Source organism: Leucopleurus acutus, assembly GCF_964270905.1.
Source record: "Leucopleurus acutus genome assembly, chromosome: 6".
Taxonomy (NCBI): Eukaryota; Metazoa; Chordata; class Mammalia; order Artiodactyla; family Delphinidae; genus Leucopleurus; species Leucopleurus acutus.
Window position 1 is genome coordinate 23,961,616 of NC_139149.1, and position 23,708 is coordinate 23,985,323.

Genomic DNA, 23,708 nt, shown 5'->3' on the forward strand with positions numbered 1-23,708 from the left:
AGAGCCTGGGTGAGGGTGAGTCAGGAAGGATTGGGGAAGGGGGTGTGGTGGCCATGGGAATTTGGTTGAAGAGTTTGTGGCCTCTCCCACTGCGGAGCACAGGCTCCGGCCACGCAGGCTCAGCGGCCATGGCTCACGGGCCCAGCCGCTCCGCGGCATGTGGGAACTTCCCGGACCGGGGCACGAACCCGTGTCCCCTGCATCGGCAGGCGGACTCTCAACCACTGTGCCACTAGGGAAGCCTGGAACCGTTTTTTAAAATTCTAAATCATCATGGTCTGGTACCATAAAAATAAATTGCTAGAAAAAGTGAGATTAAAGAAAGAAGGAAGTGGTCCCCTGCGCACATGGCGCTGCGAGTGGCACGGAGCGTGCGGGCCGCGGTCTGCAGCCTGCGCGCCGTCTCTGCGCCCAACGTGCCCTGCCCGCCGCGGCCCTGGGGACTGCGGGCGGGCGCCGTGCGGGCGCTGCGCACCGGACCCGCTCTGCTGTCGGATCATAAATTCACAGACAAACATGAATGGGTAACAGCAGAAAACGGTTTTGGAACAGTGGGAATCAGCAATTTTGCACAGGAAGCTTTGGGAGATGTTGTTTACTGTAGTCTGCCTGAAGTTGGGACAAAATTGAACAAACGAGGAATTTGGTGCTTTGGAAAGTGTGAAAGCTGCTAGTGAACTCTATTCTCCTCTATCAGGATAATTAACTGAAATTAATGAAGCTCTGGCAGAAAATCCAGGACTTGTCAACAAATCTTGCTATGAAGATGGTTGGCTGATCAAGATGACACTCAGTAACCCTTCAGAACTAGATGAACTAATGAGTGAAGAAGCATATGAGAAATACGTAAAATCTATTGAGGAGTGAAAATGGAACCCCTAAATAAACTAGTTTGAAACAACTTAATCTGAAAAAAAAAAAAAAGTATAAAATACTAGCCTTCAATTTTAGTATGAGATTCAAAGACATAGAGTTACCTTGTCCACTGACTGTAAAAGTTAAAAGGACACTTACCCTCAGTTTTGGTACTTAGCTCTTCAAAGACCAGAAACACTTGGTGGACTGGCCCCCCTCTGTGGATGCTCCCACCCGCTTTGAGTAGTAGCACTGACCTGGGAGATGGGGGTCTCAGCTCTGTTTCTGCTGGAGGGCCCACCCTGACCTCTCTGAATCCTGGTTTTTATGCTACAAAGTGAAAGTGTTATTGGTCTGCAGGGCACTGTTCTCCCCGACAGGAGATGAGGAACCAGGAACAGTGCCCATTTCTGTGTTCCTCACCCAAATGGTGATCTCTCTTTATAGAGATCCGTCTGGAAGGGACCTGCTGGGGGTTATTTCATATACGCCTTTGGCCACCTTGACCAGATGTCTGCCCAGCTCATTTGAAAGGCACACGTCCTGCTTTTGTGACCTTCTGTAACAGAAGGACCTGTGTGTGTGTGTGTGTGTGTCTATACGTATAGTCATACCCAGTGCAAGTTTCTTTTTCCTAGTTCATAGTTTTAGGCTGGTGGAGGTGGAGAAATTACCCCTTTTAAGAAGTCATTTAGCATAATAAATGCTGGAGAGGGTGTGGAGAAAAGGGAACCCTCTTGCACTGTTGGCGGGAATGTAGTTTGATACAGCCACTATGGAGAATAGTATGGAGGTTGCTTAAAAAACTAAAACTAGAACTACCATACGACCCAGCAATCCCACTCTTGGGCATATATCTGGAAAAAGTCGAATTTGAAAAGATATATGCACCCCAGTGTTCATAACAGCACTATTCACAATAGCCAAGACATAAAGCAACCTAAATGTCCATCGGCAGATGAATGGATAAAGATGTGGTACATATATACAACAGAATATCACTCAGCCATAAAAAAGAATGAGTAGCAACATGGATGGACCTAGAGATTATCATACTAAGTCAAGTAAGTCAGACAAAGGCAAATATTATATCACTTCTATGTGGAATCTAAAAAATAGTACAAGGGGCTTCCCTGGTGGCGTAGTGGTTGAGAGTCCGCCTGCCGATGCAGGGGACACGGGTTTGTGCCCTGGTCTGGGAAGATCCCACATGCCGCGGAGCGGCCGGGCCCGTGAGCCATGGCCGCTGAGCCTGCGCGTCCGGAGCCTGTGCTCCGCAACGGGAGAGGCCACAACAGTGAGAGGCCCGCGTACAGCAAAAAAAAATAAATAATTAAAAAAAAATAGTACAAATGAACTTATTTACGAAACAGACTCACAGACATAGGAAACAAACTTATGGTTACCAAAGGAGAGGGGTGAGAGATAAACTGGGCGTATGGGATTAACAGATACATACTACGATATATAAAATAAACAAAAAGGATTTACTGTATAGCATGGGAAACAATATTCAATATCCTGTAATAACCTAAAATGGAAAAGAATCAGAGAAAAAGGACTATAGATATATACATATATATGTATAACTGAATCATGCTGTACACCTGAAACTTACAATATTTAAAATCAACTCTACTTCAATTAAAAAAAAAGTCATTTAGCGACCAAGGCTAAATAGGCACTGCCTTCGTGAACCCCTGCCCTCCAGGATCACCCTGCAGTGGCGTTCATTCTAGCCCCCTGGAAGGGGGCACAGACGCAGGTCCCCTGGCCTCACCTTGCTGGGACACGTCATCCACCTGTGCGTCTAGGGAGGAGAAGGGAACAGGCATTCAGTGAGTAGCGAGCATTGCCCACAGGCCCCCTTTCTCCTGCTTCTGTGATTCACTTATCAGAATCTTGTTCACTCTTGCATTCTTTTATCCACCTGAACTTGTTTACTCCTCTTTTACGCCTGTTCGTGATTATGGTCAGGCGTTGCATTTTTATGCCCTGAGTAAGAAACAATGGGAAGAGAAGATTGGAAATTGCCTCAGAATTAATGGACATTGATTATACTGGCCGCTGTCAGCAGCCATGACTAGTGCTGACCGTGAGAGGAAATTGGCCATGTGCCATCGGCCGCATTTGGATTTTTTTTTTTTTTTAAATCAAGGTATGTGTGAGGGGAGAGTACTGCTTAGTCTTTTAAAAGTAAATAGCACTCAAGCAGAGACGGTTGGAGCAGGGGCAGCCTGTAACCCTTGTTGAAAGGGGGAGGTAACGTACTTGATAAAAAGCTGAAGTAACTCTAATAGTTTTGTAAGTGCACTTTCTTCCGGCAGCAGTGAATTAAAAGAAAGCAAACCAAAGCACCTTTATTTGTCCTCAATCCAGAGAGTCTGAATGTGAGGTGAGATTGTGGGAAGAACAGGGGGTGTGTGTGTGTGTTTGTGTGTGTAGGGGAGCTGGTCTTGGCAGGAGAGTTGCAGGTTTAGCATCTTTTTGGAGCCACATGTGGTATCATGTCAGTCAGGATAACTGGACTAGGCATTTTGACCAGAGGACCTACTACAGAAAACTGGGTTTGTAGGTGACGGAAGAGGTGACATTGATGTACCAAAGACCATGTGACAACCCAGAGATTTGCAGCCACCAGAAGAAATCCACCCCGAGGACTGCAGGGAGCATGGGAGTTGCAAGTGTTACCAGAAACGGGAAGTAGAACCCTTTGGAAAGGGCTGCATCCCTGGAGGAGATGCTGGTGGGTGGATGGAAAGTGGATGAGAGACCCCGACCCCTTCCCTGCGCCTGTCCTCCCAGCTGCTGTTGCTGTCTCCCGCAGGCCAACCCTACCTGGAAGCCAGTTGGTGAGGGAGTTGGGGAAATGTAGTTTCCTACCATACGTTGCAAAAAGGACAAAGCATCCAGAGAATGTATGTGAGAGCGGAACGGTAGACGGCTGGCCTGGGGAGTGTAACCTTTTGGTGGAGAGAAAGAAAGTTAAATAGGTTAAGTGGAAGATTCCTTTAGGGAAGAAATTTCCTGAGTTTTGGTTTTTGATTTCTTTATTCTTTGCCATACTCCCTCGCCTGTGGTTCTCTACCACCATCTAAGTTCTTTTTTCACAGTTTTGTTAAGCCTTTTACACCATGTGATATGTTATGGACATATTTGACTCCCCAATAATAACATCTGTGGAGTGCTTCCTGCACATGGGGAAGTTCTCAGTGCTTTATCTGTATCCATTCATTGAATCATCAGAGCTACTTTGTGAGTCTGGTACAGTTGATCCTCATTATTTGCGGATTCTGTATGTGCAAATTTGCCTCCTTGTTACAACTTATTTGTATAACGCTCAAATCAGTAGTTGTAGCACTGTGTGACCCTTTGTAGACACACACAGAGTGGAGGAAAATTTGAGATACTGATGTGCATGTTCCCAGCTCAGATAGGAGATGCTCTGCCTTCCTGTTTCAGGTCTCCTACTATAACAAGGTGTCCTCTTCGTGGTCTCATTAGTGCAACTCTTGGCATTTTTGAGCTTTTTTTTTTTTGGTTGGTGAGTTTGTTGTTTAAAATGGCCCCTAAGGGTAGTACTGGAATTATATCTAGAGTTCCGAAGTGCTAGAAGGCTGTGCTGTGCCTTAGGGAGAAAACAGGTGTGTTAGATAAGCTTCTTCAAGCATGAGTTATAGTCCTGTTGGCTGTGAGTTCAATATTGATGAATCAACCGCATATATTAAATAAGGTGTCTTAAAACGGAAGGACATAAAACATGGTTATGTATTTTTAAAAATAATTTATTTCTGATTTTAAAAAGATTTTAATAGGTGACAGCAAATTTTTTATGTATGTATTTATTTATTTATTGGTCACGAGACACGTGGGATCTTCGTTCCCGACCAGGGATTGAACCCTTGCCCCCTGCAGTGGAAGCGCAGAGTCTTAACCACTGGACCGCCAGGGAAGTCCCCATGGTTACGTGTTGATCAGTGGACAAAAATGTTCTGACCAGAGGCTCACAGGAACCTAAGCCCGTATTCCCTTCCCCTAGGATCACTGGTTTAATATTTGCCAAGTCAGTGTTCACAGAGATTTTTGTAAAGTATCACTACCGCAAATAATGGGCACCGACGGTGCCACCGTTATCCCCAGTTTGTAGGTGGAGACTGAAGCATGTAGAAGTCAAACAAGTTGCCCAGCGTCACCCAGTGGGATGAGAACCCAGGCAGTCTGGCTTCCCTGCCCTTCGCTCCCGTGCTCTACGCTTTCACGTTTCCTACTCTTTTCCACCTTCTGGATCTGCTGTTCATGCTGTTGGAACCAACCCTGGGGCTGTTTCCAGTGACAAAATTCCTATTGGTAAAGCCAGCAGTTACCTCTGGCTGAGACTGGTGATGTGTGTAATTCTAAAATAAAGGTAATAACATTTGACACCTGGATGAAAACCTTCACTTAGTTCCAATAGTTAGTTCTCAAGGCAGCTCTTAGAAGCACACATCACCCTCCATTTCATAAATAAAAGCTGGCATCTTGGGAGGTTGTGATTTGGTCAGAGCCCCAGGGTGAGAAAGTGGTAGAACAGAGACTCAGATCCAGGTTTCCTGTCCCCGAATCCCCGGCTCTTTTTTTGCAATACCCAGGCTGCCTCTCCCAAGTCTGTCTGGGGACACTATGCTTACCTTGCTGCTGCTGTTCTGATTTGCCGCTCCCACGCTGCTTTGATCTGGAGGAACCACAGCAAGTTAGAATCGTGTGTAAAAGAAGTGATTCGGGGGTGGAGGCATGTCCGGAAGTATTTTCTTTACAGTGGTCATTTATGTCCGTGTTTATAGAATATCTCTCTTGGGCTGGGATGGCCTTTTGGGAAAGATGTTCGTTTTGTTTCCGTTCATTAGGTAAATATTTGAAAATAAAGGAAAAATAATTTGAGAGGGCTACGGGCATTTTTTTCAGTGGCACACCCTCTCTTTGTGTATTTAATTAAATGTGTGTTTGAATAAGAAATAGATGCATTTGCTAAGAATGAAAAGGGAGCTCTAAAAATAAACCACGTCTCCCTTCCCTGGGGCAGCACTGGGCTTGATTTCCTGTGTTTCTTCCCAAGGTGTTCTAACCTCCACCCGAGGGCCTCTGAGCTGTTGGTGAAGGGCGACCTTTGTTACATCTTGGTCCAAGGGTATGGGAGTGTATGTCTGTGTATGCAGTGGAGAGAGCCCAGGCAGGCAGATTAACATCCTGTAACATACAGGACGGTCCCACAGCAAGGAATTAGCCCGCCCAAATAGCCAAGGGTGCTGACGTTGAGAAACCCTGCTTTACCCTCACTATAAACTGCAAGGGCTGTCTTAATGTGCGCAACACAAAAGCTTTTGTGTCTGAACTTGGACGTTTATTTTGTGTCTTCAGACGCCTTCTGTCTGCAGGATTCCTTTGGCTGTGTGCAGCTGCCTCCCATGGGTGGAGCCATGGGAGCGGACCCCTGCAGGTCGGGCTGTCAGGCGGGGCAGCCTTTACAGAGGCTAAAACCTGTACAGCTGACTTCAGCCAGTCTGCGGTTTGATACCACCATGTGTGGGCAAATCTGAAAAAAGCCACTGATAAAATAGTTTCTGGAAAAACTCTTTTGTTCCTCTAAATTCTGAATAGTTGCTGCTGTTAATAATTACATATACATATGTGTGAGTATATATTTATTTACACACATCAGATTAGCACACTTAAAAAAAAGTTCCCCTTAATAAGCATCGTATTGTACATGGAAATTAATTTGGGCAACTCTGTTATACAGTTGACCCTGATACACGTGGACCGAGTGATACACATTGATTTGAGGGTTAAGTTCCTAGCAGTTCGGCCGTGTTGGAGCTGCTTTAGGAGTACTTCATGCCTTTCGTCCTTATGGTACAACATGTTCTTATGTTTAAATACGGCTTTGAGATAAACAGTGATAGCGCAGTTGAAGATGAACAAATGGAAATTGAGTTTCTTCACTTCTGTCACTGTGTGACCATTTGGAGTTGTTATTTATTTACTTATTTATTTGGCTGCCTGGGGTCTTCGTTGCTGCGCGCAGGCTTTCTCTAGTGGCGAGCAGGGGCTGCTCTTCGTTGCGGTGCACGGGCTTCTCACTGCGGTGGCTTCTCTAGTTGCGGAGCATGGGCTCTAGGCACGCGGGATCAGTAGTTGTAGCTCGCGGGCGCTAGAGCACGGGCTTCAGTAGTTGTGGTGCACGGGCTTAGCTCCGCGGCATGTGGGATCTTCCCGGAGCAGGGCTCAATCCCGTGTCCCCTGCATTGGCAGGCAGATTCTTAACCACTGCGCCACCAGGGAAGTCCCTGGAGTTTTTAATATGTGCTTAAAATTTAAAACAGTGAGAGAGTGAGAACTCCTAGGTGTCATATTGCTGGGTAAGTGCATATTTTAGTTCATGGAAGAAATGTTTTGCTGCATTTTAGAAGTCACTTTAAAATTGACCTTCTTGGGCTTCCCTGGTGGCGCAGTAGTTGAGCCGATGCAGGGGACATGGCTTTGTGCCCCGGTCCGGGAAGATCCCACATGCTGTGGAGTGGCTAGGCCCGTGAGCCATGGCCCCTGAGCCATGGCCGCCGAGCCTGCGCATCCGGAGCCTGTGCTCCGCAACGGGAGAGGCCACAACAGTGAGAGGCCCGCGTACTGCAAAAAAAAAAAAAAAAAAAAAAAATTGACCCTCTTTTTAAATGGCCATCATTAGAAAATCTACAAACAATAAATGCTGGAGAGGGTGTGGAGAAAAGGGAACCCTCTTGCACTGTTGGTGGGAATGTAAATTGATACAGCCACTATGGAGAACAGTATGTAGGTTCCTTAGAAAACTAAAAACAGAACTACCATATGATCCAGCAATTCCACTACTGGGCATATAGCCTGAGAAAACCATAATTCAGAAAGAGTCATGTACCACAATGTTCATTGCAGCACTATTTACAGTAGCCAGGACATGGAAGCAACCTAAGTGTCCATCGACAGATGAATGGATAAAGAAGATGTGGCACATATACACAATGCAATATTACTCAGCCATAAAAAGAAACAAAATTGAGTTATTTGTAGTGAGGTAGATGGACCTAGAGTCTGTCATACAGAGTGAAGTAATTCAGAAAGAGAAAAAAACAAATACCGTATGCTAACACATATATATGGAATCTCAAAAAACAAAGGAATAAAAAGGTTTTAATGAACCTAGGGGCAGGACAGGGATAAAGATGCAGACGTAGAGAATGGATTTGAGGACACAGGGAGAGTAAGCTGGGACGAAGTGAGAGAGTAGCATTGACATATATACACTACCAAATGTCAAATAGATAGCTAGTGGGAAGCAGCTGCATAGCACAGCGAGATCAGCTCATGCTTTGTGACCCCCTAGAGGGGTGGGATAGGGAGGGTGGGAGGGAGACGCAAGAGGGAGGGGATATGGGGATATATGTATACATATAGCTGATTCACTTTGTTATACAGCAGAAACCAACACACCATTGTAAAGCAGCTATACTCCAATAAAGATGTTAAAAATATATATAAATAAATAAATTCGACCTTCTTTTTAAATGGTTATTTTAAAACTAAATGATTCAAGAATAGAATGATGATTATTGCATGATTGTTGCTGGAGGTAGTTGTGTTGTATGGAGGAGGGGATGTTAAATAATGATTCACGCTGGGTGTTCCCCATGCTGCGCACATGACCGTTAGGATGGTTAGTATCTTTTTTTTATTGAAGCAATGTTGGTTTGTAACATTATGTAAGTTTCATGTATACAACACTATATCTTCTATATGCCCTATAGGCTGCTCACAATCCGAAGTTTAGTTTCCATCCATCACCAAACAGTTGGTCCCTTTCACCTGTTTTGCCCCACCCCTTCTCGTCTGGCAACCACTGCTGTGTTCTCTGTATCTACCTGTTTTTGTTGGTTGTTCATTTATTTTGTTTTCTTGTTCGTGTGTTTTTTTAGATTCCACATATGAGTGATATCATACAGTACTTATCTTTCTCTGTCTTATTTCACTTAGCATGAGACCTTCAAGGTCAATTCATATTGTTGCACATGGCAAGACTTCATCTTTTTATGGCCGAGTAATATTCCATTGTGTATATCTAGACACACCACATCTTCTTTATGCATTCATTCATTGATGGGCACTTAGGTTGTTCCCATATCTTGGCAATTGTAAATACTGCCGCAATGAACAATATGGTTGAGATCTTTCAGGAAAATGTATGAAAGAGAATGAAAGCATGTCCAGTAAAGCCGGTCAGGATTTCTGTTGATCTGATTTCTGTCCATGTGAAACCCACATTCTTTCAAATGCCACATAGAATTGAAGTGCTGACCTATTAGGGTCTTCTTGAGAGTAGACAGAATTGTCCTCTACCCTAATGTTTTAAACTTTAACCGAATTCTACGAAAGAACAGTTACACGTGGTTCGTGTACAGCCTGGTGAATTAGCACAGCCCTTTGTACCCAGATCAAGAAGTAAACCCTGCACAGTACCGGGCAGCTCCCCTGTGCCTCCTTCTAGTCAAGGTCTGCATTCACCCCCATCTCAAGCATAAGCACCGACCTGACTTCTCAGCAAGGTTAGTTTTGCCTGTTTTGGGATGTTAAGTGATGGAATTCATTATACACGGCATACAGTGAAGACTAATTTTTAACCCATCTCTCAGTTTTGATTCTGACTGGAAACATTTGAAATGTTCCAAAATGTGGCAGTTAAACATCTTGGCAACTCGCAGTGGTAGTTGAAGAAAAATCCCCAGTCTATTTCATGTGTGGCTTCGCTAATAGAAACATGGGCCTTCAAGGCAGTAACATTTAACGTGCTTGCTTCTATAATAAAAAACGTAACCAACCTAATTATGATCTCACTGGTTGGGCTTTAGAATTTCATTTGGAAGGCAGTTAGTCGTGTAGAAATTAAATTGGAGTTTGTGTTTGTATCGAAGCAATCAAGTTCATTTGAAGCTAGAGTAGCTGATAGGCTTAAAGGGTGGTCAATAAACAGGATATATGACATAGGAGCTTCTAACTGGATTTGGGTTGGAAACCATAACACTGCAATGCAATCTCATTGCATCAGTTTATTATATACAGGGTACCATTTTCTGAGTAGTAAGTGTGTCTCGTCTATAGGGACAGAATGAATGGGATGTTGAATGGTTGAATTTTGGACTACGGGGATCTGAAATTGCCCTTCATGTTATAGGGGAAATTCAGCCCTCAGTTTGAAGGCCTTTGGGAATGTTGAACTGTTAAATTAATATAAAATATTATTTGGAAAAAATAGCTTTCCTTGCAGCCATTGTCCACGGTGAGAATATGTACACTCACTCCTTTCTGGATCTGTCAGAGGTTGGCTCCTTCACCACGAGCTTGGTGGCCAAGTTGGGAGGCTGGTGTGGCTCGTACCGAGGTGTGATGTGGCAGCAGGCCACACGGGACGTGAAGAGCATTTGTCACGCAGCTTCTGTTGGTCCCAGCAGAGATGAAAATGAGCAGTTCTAGCAGAATTACTAAGTCAGGACGGTTTGTCTCTGGGAAGCTGCTTTTTGCTCACTTGATTTTTGGGATTGGTGAAAAAACATTCTTCTTTTTCTCCCCCCACCCCCGCCGCCTTAGTAGTTTCTAGCCATCTTCTCTAATTAAAACAGAGAAGAATCTTATATGCCTTATTTTTTTGAAACTTGTTTGTATCTAGTTACTAAATCTAAATCTGCCGGTCTTTTGCATTTTCAAGCCTCTGAGGCAGGAGAGGCAGTGCTTGAAAATAAAAACCATTTCGGGGTATTATATCTGAGATGGGAATCAGATCGCGCCACTCCTGGGATTCAGGCTCTTCAAAATTACTCAGCTACAGGGGAGCCCTAAGTCCTGCTGCGGCGTCAAGGTCCCTGGTCACCTTGTCTTGCCGTCCAAGACTTATCTTGGCCCCCTGCCTCCCCTTCTGTTCCAGGTGTGCAGGGCAACAGTTCCCTTGACTGTCGCTGGTCGCTGGTACCTCTGCTCCACGCACAGGCTCCCACCCCACGCTGGGGATGCCTTCCTCCACCATCTTCTTTTCGTCTTTTAGGACTCCTTCCAGGGTTTCCTTTTTCAGAGAAGCCTTTCTTGATCCCCCTGGATAGAATGTGATGGGTTTCTTCTGTGTTCTCGTGATTATCCTGTGTCTATTATGTACTCTTGCTTTTGTACACTGGCATCCAGAACAGTGCCCTGCATGTAGTAGGTGCTCAGAAAACACTGGTTGAATCAGTGGGTAGATTCCACTTTTATGTTATAGTCTAATGATCCATTGACGTGTGTGTCTCCCCGCTACAGTTTGAGGGCCAGGATCATGTCTCTTCATCGTCACATACTCAGTCCCTGACAGAAGTACTCAAAAATGTTTGAATGGCAGGGAGGAAAGGCCGGTCTGGCGGGGAGAGCATTTTAGAGACGCGGGAGAGTTTTTCTTGCACCTCAGTCGTTTGTATTGTTTTGAGTGTATGGGCAGAACCTCTTGGGGCTTTGTGATTAGGTGCAAGGGAATCCCAGAATGCTCTGGGGCAAGAACTATACCCTCAAACTCCCCCATCCCCCTGCCTTGTTTTTCTTTTTGATTGATTGATTGATTGGCTGCGTTGGGTCTTCGTTGCTGTGCACGGGCTTTCTCTAGTTGTGGCGAGCCGGGGCTACTCTTCGTTGAGGTGCGTGGGCTTCTCATTGCAGTGGCTTCTGTTGTTGGGGAGCACAGGCTCTAGGCGCACGGGCTTCAGTAGTTGTGCCATTCGGGCTCAGTAGTTGTGGCTCGCGGGCTCTAGAGCGCAGGCTCCGTAGTTGTGGCGCACGGGCTTAGTTGCTCTGCGGCATGTGGGATCTTCTTGGACCAGGGCTCGAACCCGTGTCCCCTGCATTGGCAGGTGGATTCTTAACCACCGTGCCACCAGGGAAGTCCCCCTGCCTTGTTATTCAAATGGGAATGCCTCTGCATGTGGGCAAGTGTTGGTGAAAGTGTTCATTTCTCAGAGAAAATGCCCGACGCTGATGTCCATTACCCTGCTGATTGCTAATGCAGGAAAACATCAGGAAAAAAGAAAAACTTAAAAAACAGTGGCTTATGTAAAGGCAGCATTAATTATCATCCCTTAAGGGAAATAACTGTCATTTTTACATGATGACTGTACAGCCCAGTAAAGGCTCTATGTTTTGCACATCTTATTTCTACAGTAATTTTGGTATAAGCGCTTACCTGGATTCAGGTACTCAGCCCCTAGAACCATATCCTAGTGGTGTTTTTTCAGTTCCCAGAAAAAGAGATTAAGTGATGGGGTAGAGCTTTCCCAAATTTGAGTCTTTTTTCCCCCTAACCTGCTCAGATCTGTGGCAATCACTTATTTACCAGTAAGTGCCGTGGGTGGTGAAAAGAGTAACCAAGGAAAAAACATTCCGTAGGAAAGCAGGGAGATGTGACTCTTCAATATTTTCTGCATTCTGCTGCGATGCTGAGGCCTCTGCCCACAACATGTCCCCTGTCCTGCCAGTCGGATTGTTCCTGGTTCAGAAGAAGGGCGTCCAAGGGATCCCCTGGTGTCCCAGAGCCCAAGACATTCGGAGTTCTGCTTCACACATTTGGGGACCCCTGGATTCCAAACAGAGGATCCCCTGGTGTCCCAGAGCCCAAGACATTCGGAGTTCTGCTGCTTCACACATTTGGGGACCCCTGGATTCCAAACAGAGGCATGTTGCCTGAGGCCCGTGGCTTACAGGGTGTGGCTCCCTGCTGCCAACCTGGGGGAAAGAAAGTGAGAGAGAAGACTGATTCCTAAACACATTCCTAACCCTACTTCTCCCCAAACTGGAGAATTGAGCAGATCATCGTACATGGTCCAGGCAAAGCCCGTTATGATCTATCTATCTATGTATCTATATATCTATATATCTATCAGCATCACGCTGCATGCGGGATCTTAGTTCCCCAACTAGGGAATCAAACCCACGTCCCCTGCACTGGCAGTGTGGAGTCTTAACCACTGCACCACCAGGGATGTCCCAAATCCCGTTATGACTTTAGCTGGAATGTGTAGGCCTGCTTTGGAGAGATAGTTACTCTGAATGGAGCACCCTGCGCTGGCCTGAGGACGTGGGAGAGTTGCTCAGTCTCCTGGGCAGAAAGAACACAGGTGAGGACTAAGCAGCCCTAGGACAGCCGCTGGCATCAAGGAAGTTCACCTGGCGGGGAAGCTCTTGTCTGTAAAGGCTGCCCATCTCTGTTATGCTGTGACACAATGCCACCTGAGAGGGACCTTCTCTCTCTCTGGGCTAAGGCCGGTAGGCTCTGTCAGTCACCATGAGCTTGTCCTCGGTGTCACTACCCTTGTCCAGAGAAAGAGAAAAGTTGGCTTTGATCACCGTGAAAGTATTGAAGGCAGCCTTAGGGGTGAGATTTCAGGCAAGGGTGAGGGTATCCTCTCCCTCCCTCTACCCCACCCCCCCTTCAAGGAAGGAACCCCATGTCCCACTCAAGCCTGAATTCCACTAGGGGGGCTAAGTGCCCCCTCCGCCAGACCAGGGAGGGATGTTTGTGCCCAGACCTGAATGGTGGTGGAGTCAAGGTGGTATCCAGGATGAGGTGCCCGAGGCAGGAACACGCGTGGCCCAGTGTGAGGGCTGTGTGGGCGGGGGAGGGAGCAAGATGCTGAGTTTGGAGGGCAGGTAGTGCTGGAACATGGAGAACCTCATTGCGCGGTGCGGAGTTAAGGGTTTTATTCTGATTGGGAGGGATGTGTGGAGAGTTTTGAGCAGGGACGTGACCTGATCTGATTTCTGTTTTACAAAGGTCATTTGTAGAGAACTACAGCTACATTTGTGGAGAACTGGCTGTAAGGAAGCGTAGAGGTCAGGTAGGAAAGACAGTTGTCCAATGTAAGGTGATGGAGGCATAGACTCAGGGGAGGTGAGGGACATGGTGATAAGGGATTGGATACCTCAGTTCAGAATGATCTGGTGCGTCTCTCTCTTCATCTCCCACCCTTGTCCCATGTTGATTTCACTCCAGAAACACACATCTTCTTGTTCGTCCCCCAGATCTACACTCACTCTATTTTTAATATCCTTGACCATTTCCCTAAATTATGCATACGTACACGGGCAGTACACGCACACACTTGTCCCTCTTCTGGCTTTCTCTCCTGCTGCCATGTAAGTGCCCTGAGGGCAAGCAGAAACTTGCTCGGATTGATTGCCAAGTCCCAAGTGCCTGGCATGCTCAAAAGCGTTACTAAAAGAGGACGCGAAACGGAAGGACAGCCAGCTGATGACCTTATTACGTCGTTTATATTTGAAAAATCACCACCGTGACTGCTGAGGTTTTAATTGCAGTACTAAGAACACTGAGAACATCAACCTGTACTACTAATTTAATAAAAGTGAAGAAGTACCTATGTAGCACTTTTGAGTTTAAATAATTGGGGAAAAAGAAGGGAGAAGGAATTCGTGTCACCCGTGGAGCCGTTCTGCCTGCAGTAAGGGAGATGATAATGAAAAGGAACAACTCTGAATCTATTCATTTATTGCAGGGAAATTTATCACTCTCATTTACATCTAGAACCATCCAGCTGCTAATTTGTGTTTTTGTTGGAAAAGACTTTCAGGAAAATAGTTCATCTTCCCCAGTGCTGTAGTGTTCTCAAACTTAGCTTTCCTGAGCTACAGTCAAAACCGGATAAATCTATCCTCAGAAAGCATGCAGTCTTCCCCAGGGAACTCAGCATGTGGCCATTCTAAGGATGGAGAATGGGAGCCAGTGGGGATGGGGAAGGGTAGTGACCTGTGGCCCTTGGAGGGGTTGGCGGCCAGCAGTCACGCCTTTTCCTCTGGACTTGTGGCTAAGGGGCGGCTTCAGAGACAGAGGAACGCGCTTTGAATTCTGGCACCTTGACAATGAGACCTTGCCACGTGAGCTTGCCGTGTGACCTCAGGCAAATTCCTTAACCTCTCTGTGCCTCGGTGCTTTCATTTATAAAGGGAATAATGACAGTACTCACCCTGTGAGGTTGCTTTGAGGAGTGAGTTAATACACGTGGAAGATCTTAGAACCATGTCTGAGATAGCAATTATTCAAAACATTTTAGCTGTTACTAGTATTGAATGGGGGAAATTTTCTTTTTTGTGTGTGGTATTGAAATATAGTTTATTTACAATGTTGTGTTAGTTTCTGGTATGCAGCAAAGTGACTCAGTTATATATACATATATATGTGTGTGTATATATACACACATTTTTTCATGTTTTTTTATTATGATTTATTACAGGATATTGAATATAGTTCCCTGTACTACACAGTAGGACCTTGTTGCTTTATCTATTTTATAGGTAATAGGGTAGGTCTGCTAATCCCAAACTCCTAATTTATCCCCCCCCATCCCTTTTCCCCTTTGGTAAACATAAGTTTGTTGCCTATGTCTGTGAATCTGTTTCTGTTTTGTAAAAAAAAAAAAAAAAAAAAAAAAAAGTTCATTTGTATCATATTTTAGATTCCACATACAAGGGATATCACATGCTATTTATCTTTCTCTTTCTGGCTTAATTCACTTGGTATGATAATCTAGGTCCATCCATGCTGCTGCAAATGGCAATATTTGAACTGGGGGAAAATTTCTAGTCATTAACATTTGGCATGAATTTTAGCAGATAAAAGCTACGTTATATGGAGCTGAGTATTGAAGCCGTGTGTAGCACTTGAGTGAGCTGGGAATTTGTGTCGGGGGAGTTCTGACACCAGCTGGTGGACTGCAATGCAGTTCTGCTGCTAACCGCCTGGAGTTGGTGCAGATCGCATAAGTTAAAGGGTCTGGTCCCAACAACATGGCCCCCACTTCAGATGCCAACTGCAAGTGGGGTCCCCAGGCCACTAACACTTCTGACTGGCTACAAATCTGGGGGGCTCCCATGACTCCCTCAGGCTTGATAATTCTCTTGAATGACTCAGAACTCAGGAAAGTGCTATACTTATGATTATACTTGAATTTTAAAGGATATAGATCAGGCATCCAAATAGACATAGGTGAGGTCTGAGAGGATTCCAAATGCTGAGCTTCCATGCCCTCTCCCTGTGGGATTAGAGTGTGTCACCTTCCTGGCACATCATTGTATTCAACAGCCAGGAGGCGCCACTGAGCCTGGTGTCCAGAGATTTTATTGGGGTTTCATTATGTGGCGTGATTGATGGAATCGTTGGCCACGTGGATGGACTCAGTCTCCAGCCTCCTTCCTCTTCCCAGGATTGGGCTGCCTCAAAGCCCCACCCCTCTAATCGCAGGGTTGGGCTTACTGGTGATCGGCCCCCAATCTGAGTCTTCTCATTTTACATAATCTCAGGTGTGACTCAAGGGGCTCATGAATAATAAAGACCCTTCTCTTACTCGGGAAGTTCCAAGGATTTATAGGCTGCCTTTCAGGAACCAGGGACAAAGACGAGTCAGATTCTTTATTGTACAAGGAGGGGATTATATTTGAGTTAGCGAAATACAAGATGGTGGCCTGGGAAGTGAGCCGAGCCCTCGTCTTGTTGTGGCCCCTCTAATCCTGTGTCTGTCAGGTTGGGTTTATGGTTAGGCAGTAGCGTGTGGTTAGCCTTGACAGCTCTAGCTTTCCTTTCTTTAGAATAGCTTTATATGGTCTCATGGTGATTAAGCTGTCTTTGGGGATCTTATAGTGACCTTCTATTAAATAAGTCACAAAGACAGCATTTCTGAATTTGAGTCTTTTTAAAACTGTTCTGTGATGCTCTGAATACAGTGAGTCACTGAGTGGTCAGAAGCTGTCTTTCTGGCTCCCAGAGGTACCCTTCTCAACAAGTGTATCCCAAATCTGGCTTTTGGCTGGGCAGTCTTTCTGTTTCTGATGTTCCTGGCCCCTGAAAACCTGCGTTCTGCTGATGCACAGGCTCGTGCGAAGACCTTTCCCGTGGCTGTGTTTGCTGTGCTCGGTAGTCATTAGGAAATGCTCACCTGGTTTCCCCATTCGTTCTTTGATTCCTGTACAGGGGTGGTTTTTATAGTACATTCCTTGGAGTCTGTTTTTCCTTTGCCATTCAAACTGCTCACTTATGTGAACATCAGTACAAGTCCTTTCCTGCAATTAAAGATTGTTTCTAGAAGCATTTTCATCTCTTCTTGAGCATTTGTATCCCCTCTCAACGTCTGCTGGGTGGCATTACCCAGAAAGGCTTATGAGGATCTGATGAGGGCCCAGATGGCTGAAGCGCCCTAACTATTGTCATCTTCCCACCTGAAACTCTGTACGCATTAAAGAACAACCCCTGCTTCCTCCTACCCGCCCCCCCCCCCCACCCCCAGCCAACCCCTGGCAACCACCGTTTTTCTTTCTGCATTTCTTTGCCTTTGCCTGTTTTGGGTGCTTCACATCAGTGGAATCATATGATACTTGTCCTTTTGTGACTGACTTATTTAGCCTAATGTCTTCAAGGTTCATCCATATTGTAGCATGTGCCAGAATTTTCCTCCTGTTTAAGGCTAAATAATATTCCATTGCGTATGTATACCTTATTTTGTTTACCCACTCCTCTGTCGATGGACACTTGAGTTGCTTCCACCGTTTGGTTTTGTGAACATAGGTGTTCAAGTGTCTGTTCCAGTTCTTTCAGTGCTTTAGGCCGTCTCTATGCCAAGAGGTGGAATTATTGGGTCCCTAATCCTTTATTACACAAGGAAACAAATAAGCCACTTCCTTTTATGTGACTAGTGTGACCAGGCAAATAGTTACATGCCAGAGTAATAAACCCAGGTCACTTGCTGATGAGTGAGCCAGTGGGAAGTTAATAGTCTGCTTTCAGATTTGGTTTGCTAGAATAGACGACTGTGTTCATCACTTATGGGATGGCCCACCGTTTGTGATATTCAACATGTAAATAAAGGTCAGGGTGTGATAAAGGGCAGGTTGTGTTTCCAGTGATCTCTCCACCGGATGTTAATCTTATCCCTTCTCTCCTTCTTCCTGATCGTTCCCCGTGTGTTTGTATGGTCTAGTGGTCAAGAGCCTGGACTCTGGAACCAGATTACATGGGTTCAAACTTTAGCTCCTCCAGTTACCACATGGGCAGATGACCTCACCTTCCTGTGCCTCCTTTTCCCCATCCATACAATGGGGTTAAGAATATAGCCCTACTTCACAAATGTAAATCTCTTAGAACAGTGACTGGTACATAGTAAGTGCCTGGTGAATGTCGTGGTTGAATTATTATTATTATTCCTATTATTATTAGCAGTGGTCATGTGCACCTGTCTGATTGGCAGATCATTTTTTAAGTGACAATAAAATATAGATAATAAAAACTTTGGTAAGAACATAGGGTATAGGAGCATTCATTTTTTATTTTATTTTTTTTTAAATCTATTTTATTTTTGGCTGCTTTTTGGGTCTTCATTGCTGCACGCAGGCTTTCTCTAGTTGCAGTGAGCGGGGGCTACTCTTTGTTGCGGTGCGTGGGCTTCTCTTGTTGCAGAGCACAGGCTCTAGGCGTGTGGGCTTCAGTAGTTGTGGCACGTGGGTTCAGTAGTTGTGGCTCGGGGGCTCTAGAGCGCAGGCTTAGTAGTTGTGGTGCATGGACTTAGTTGCTCCACGGCATGTGGGATCTTCCCAGACCAGGGCTCGAACCCGTGTCCCCTGCATTGGCAGGCGGATTCTCAACCACTGCACCACCAGGGAAGCCCTATAGGAGCATTCTTATACCTTGCTAATAGGGAACATAAGTTGGCATAACTTTTCTGAAAGAAAATGTAGGAATATTACTACATCAAAAGCCTAAAAATCTTCTTATTTGATTTGGTCATTCCTTTATTGTAAGCAGATATCTGAAACTGCAAAGGTAAGAATGAGGAACAGTTCATTGTTGTGTTATTTTCTAATAGAGAAAAATTGGGAGAAAAATAAATGCCTAATACTGTGGAGATCATTTAAGTAAAACATGGTGAAATAGGGGAGTACTATTTAGCTTTAAAATTGTGGTGGAAAGATATTTATTATGAGAAAGCATTTAAAATGTGTTATTAAGATATAAAAGCAGACTCTAAGAAAGCAAATATATTTTTGTGATACATACATGTGTGTATCCACACTGCGTGTGTGTGTGTGTGTGTGTATGAAATATACCAAAATCTTAGCAGTGTGAGTGGTGGAATGATAACATTTAAAAAATTTTCTTGTAATTTTCTGGTTATTTGGCACTGAACAAATTTTTGGCGTTGGACAAGCATTATGTTTCTATTAGAGAAAAAGGTAGTAACTTCACTTGGAAAAAGAAGATTCCGGTTGGTTATGTGAGGCTCAAAGAGCCTCAGGGAGAACGCTGCAGAGTGGCCAGTGTGATAGGGGTTCTGACACCCAGTGATTGGCTGTCTTGTCCCCTGGTGGCTGGCCTTGTGCCCAGCCGCTGAGGCGCCCCCAGAGCCCTCTGCCCAGCCAAACTCCAGAGTCCCGCCTTGAACGTGAGCCCCTCCAAGTCTTTTGGCATCAGTGGATGCAGGGCCGGCTCCCCTCCCTTACACGCCCAGAGTCCTCGTGATTTCTTAAGGAGTCTCTAACTGAGGCGCTGTGGGGTTTGCTGGGATTCCTGAATGTTTGGGAGGAGGGTGTTATTTAATCAAGCTCAATGAAAACTGGCTTCTGCCGGATCCCAGTTTTGGATCCCGTTTTCCAGTCTCGTTGAGTCTTTCTGGTGTGTCCAATGCAGGCATTTATGTCCTTGTAGTTTTGTGCATAAAAGGGTAAAAATAAACTTGCTCGCTTCTCAGCATTGATCCTACGCAGTATATCTTCCACTGGACATGGGTGCCAGATGGCGTGGCACCTCCTACCGGGTTAATGAACAGGCATTTGCCGGGCACCTTGACTTTCTCTTGAGTCCTTCTGCGCACCTTAAACACGAGACTCTGCCAGTGGCAATTTGCATTTGCTTTTTTTCTTTTTCTTCTCTCCCTCTTTGGATTTTTTAGGAAGGAGAAGGAGGTGACGCCGTCTCTCTGGAATAACTTCCCATGGGTCAAATTAGTTTTATTGCTAGTATTGTGTAGATATGTCTCCCTAAATAAACACACATTGTGCCAACTTCTGGGAAAAGTACATTTCTTCTCAGAGCTGTCTGCAAGTGTAGCTTAAAATAGTTTTATTGCCTCCGGTGGAATAGGATGCCTGTAGGTATTGGTGTGAAGGGGGCTAGGAAAATGATGCTGGTGGCTGTAATACCACTTTCCTTATGGTGTTGCACATCCGTTCTCTGTCACTCCTTCCCGCTGCAACCTTGGGTGGTAATAATGAGGCAGGTTGTAGAATATTAACTCTTTAAAAAATTTTTTTAGGGACTTCCCTGGTGGCACAGTGGTTAAGAATCCGCCTGCCAATGCAGGGGACACGGGTTCGAGCCCTGATCCGGGAAGATCCCACATGCCAGGCAGCAACTAAGCCCGTGCGCCACAACTGCTGAGCCTGTGCTCTAGAGCCTGTGAGCCACAACTACTGAAGCCCGCGTGCCACAACTACTGAAGCCTGCGCGCCTACAGCCCGTGCTCCGCAACAAGAGAAGCCACCTCAGTGAGAAGCCCGCGCGCTGCAACAAAGACTAGCCCCCGCTCGCCACAACTACAGAAAGCCCACACACAGCAAGGAAGACCCAGTGCAGCCAAAAATAAATATATAAATAAATTTATAAAAAAAATTTTTTTTTATTGCAGTATGGTTGATCTACAAAATCGTGTTAGTTTCAGGTGTACAGCACAGTGATTCAGTCACATCTATCTATCTATCTATATACTCCTTTTCAAATTCCTTTCCCTTATAGGTTATTACAAAATATTGAGTAGAGTTCCCTGTGCTATACAGTAGATCCTTGTTGGTTACCTATTTTATATACAGTAGTGTGTATATGTAGAAATATTACCTCTGAAGTCCACCCAATGATCAGTCAACAGCTTAAAAAGGATGAGATGTCTATCTAGGTGCTGTGCAGTAATAAATTTTTTTTTTTAAATATTTTTGTATGGCGAAGCAGACAATGATCAGAACCAGCTAAGAGACTTCTTTTGTTTGTTTGCTTTTTAATTTATTTTGGCTGCGTTGGGTGTTCGTTGCTGCGCGCGAGCTTTCTCTAGTTGTGGCGAGCGGGGCCTACTCTTTGTTCTGATGTGCAGCCTTCTCATTGCGGTGGCTTCTCTTGTTGCGGAGCACGGGCTCTAGGCTCACGGGCTTCAGTAGTTGCGGCACGCGGGCTTGGTAGTTGTGGCGCACGGCCTTAGTTGCTCCGCAGCATGTGGGATCTCTCTGGACCAGGGCTCTAACCCGTGTCCCCTGCCTTGGCAGGCGGATTCTTAACCACTGCGCCACCAGGGAAGTCCCAGTAATAAATGTTTGAATTAATCGAATCTTTGGCTCACAGGCTGTGCAAGAAATGGTGGGGGCATGTTTAGAATCCAAGAGCTTTGGTCCTGCCCGCATGAATTCCTTCCCTTCCCCAGGAGGTGTAGGTCCCTCAGGCGACATATGGTGGACACAGTTTTGCTCCGATTGTTTAAGTAGGTTCTGAGATCCTGCCTCCTTCACCAGCCCTTCTAGTGGTAGGAGTGTTCCTCTGTGCTGCCCTCACTTTCTGCACTGGTGAGGGCCCTGGTGGGATGTCCTCTGGCGTTTATGCCTCTCCACGATGTTAGGTGGTATTTTGTGGTTCAGATGGTCCAGACAACCCCAAGACCCTCGCTTCGGGAAGCCAAGAGAGCGGTGAAGTTGGGAGCTCTTTTACCAATATCCAGAAGCCTTTTCTCCCTGATCTGAGTGACTTGCTCAGGTTCTTAACGTCCGCCAGCACTTTATTAGTGGCTGAGGCTTTGAAGGTCACATATCTATTTTATTTTCATGGTCTCTGACCTCAAATGTCCCCAGGATACAGTTGGCATTGGGGTCATGCATAATGGAGTTTGTCCACCTCCAGGACAAACACTGTTTGGAATATTCCTGTCAACTGTTTGGGTTAATTTCTCGCCCACCTGAGAGGGTGACCTGAATCTGAATTAGAAGGCATTATACTAGAATTGAAACTTTGTTCGTCTTCAACAAATGTAATACCCTCAGTGTTTTTAAACTTGACTTAGAAAAAAGTTTCAAGGATGAATTTCCTGTTCTGGAGAAGGATTCGTCTTTTCAAAGGTTCTGAAAGAGTCTTTTGATTTTAGTCTGGGCATTGTCTGTAACTTCGTACATTTTTATCCACTTAGGTTAGAGTGTAATTTTCTAGAAGCTATCCTAGAAATTACAGAGGGGAGAAAGATTCAGATAAACATTTAATCACGGAGTCAGAAATGTCCCATAGTACCCTGTTTCTATCTCCAATATGGGATGAAGCATGTAGTTTTATAATTTATGTATGTAGGCCCCTGTGTTTCCTTCACTAACTGTGAGCTCCTTTGGAACGGGTTTCCTTTAGCCTCACTCATTTTTGTATTCCTAGTAAATACCTACTGCGTTAAGTGAATGTCATTGTAAAATTTGCCTGGAGCCTTTTTAATGTCTATAATCTTTGTTGTATTTGATGCCTGGGGTGTGTGTGTGTGTGTGTGTGTGTGTGTGTGTGTGTGTGTGTGTGTGTGTGTGTGTGTGTGTGTGTGTGTGTGTGTGTGTGTGTGTGTGTGTGTGTGTGTGTGTGTGTGTGTGTGTGTGTGTGTGTGTGTGTGTGTGTGTGTGTGTGTGTTTTGGGAAGAACTTCTGGATGGGCTGGATGATCTCCTTTCCCTGAGTTGGTTTTCTTTGTGTAGATTGTATTCAGGAGTAGTCTTTATTCTTTGTGCTGTGCTGGAGACACCCTGGGTTAGATCTTTAAGTACTGGGGAGTCTAGGCTTTGCTATGCCCATAACGGGGCTTGTGTTCTCCAGCAGGTCACTTAATATATCTGGGCATCTAGAACAGATGGTCTTGAAGGTCCCTCAACCATTAAAGTGCTGTGAGCTTCAGAATAAGATAGACCTTGTTTATTTTTGGCAACTCCAGGGTAAAAGTCTTAGATGATCCTTATGGAATTAAAAGTAACTCTCCCCCAGCTTATCATTTGAGGTGGGTCCCCTTAGGCTCCTGTTCTATACTCTGGACATGGTATTCTTTGATAGTTGAATTTTCTCATGGCCCGTATTGTTCTTTAACCTTTTGTTAGACATTTGTTTAGTCCCCGAGCCAAGCTATAAGCAAGCAGCAGAAGTGGAAATTTCCACTGAGTGTAGAATTGGTCCAAATTTGCCTCGTGCTTGGGAATTGTGACCCATGACCTATCCTTGGTGTTTGTGAAAATATTGTTTCCTTTATCTTTGAAAAGAGATTTTAGGCTGTTGCTTCCGGTGCTCAAGTACTAGCATGGGATGTGTGTATAATTTTTTCCTTCAGATCTTTAGGTAAAAACAAATCTATATAGTATCTAAGGGAACTTTTAAAAATATTGTTTAATGTGTGTATGTTTTTGACTCAATGTAGGATCTGTTTTCAAAGCAAAACGATCATTTAAAAACTATGACTGCTCAGACTTCTTAGTGAGCTAGCTGTTTTTCTAAGGTGCAAAATTGTCTTTCCATTAAGTGCAACTTTTAATAAATGATAGTTGATGCTCGTAAGTGCCATGGACCTTTAACTCCGCCTTTATCTTTAATATCTGAGCCTCCTATCTTAACAGACTAAGGTATAATAGTTTACGGGGAATATTTGTGGTTATTTGATTTACATGGAGATATCCTTAAAGTATAGGCTCTGCTTTTGAATTTTCGACAATTTTGAAATTACTCTCAAGATAGCATTGACACAG

The 23,708-nt window shown here is 44.9% G+C and overlaps 1 protein-coding gene and 1 pseudogene across 2 annotated transcripts in view; both read left to right on the forward strand.

The window, feature by feature from the left end:
- Nucleotides 1-23,708, forward strand: part of MGAT5 (alpha-1,6-mannosylglycoprotein 6-beta-N-acetylglucosaminyltransferase) — a gene marked incomplete at its 3' end in the record, with an annotated part of 361,158 nt that overhangs the window by 58,118 nt on the left and 279,332 nt on the right. The window lies entirely within an intron of this gene.
- LOC309963251 (glycine cleavage system H protein, mitochondrial-like) lies at nucleotides 348-867 on the forward strand (annotated as a pseudogene). The gene has a single exon. The product of its transcript is annotated as a glycine cleavage system H protein, mitochondrial-like (transcript).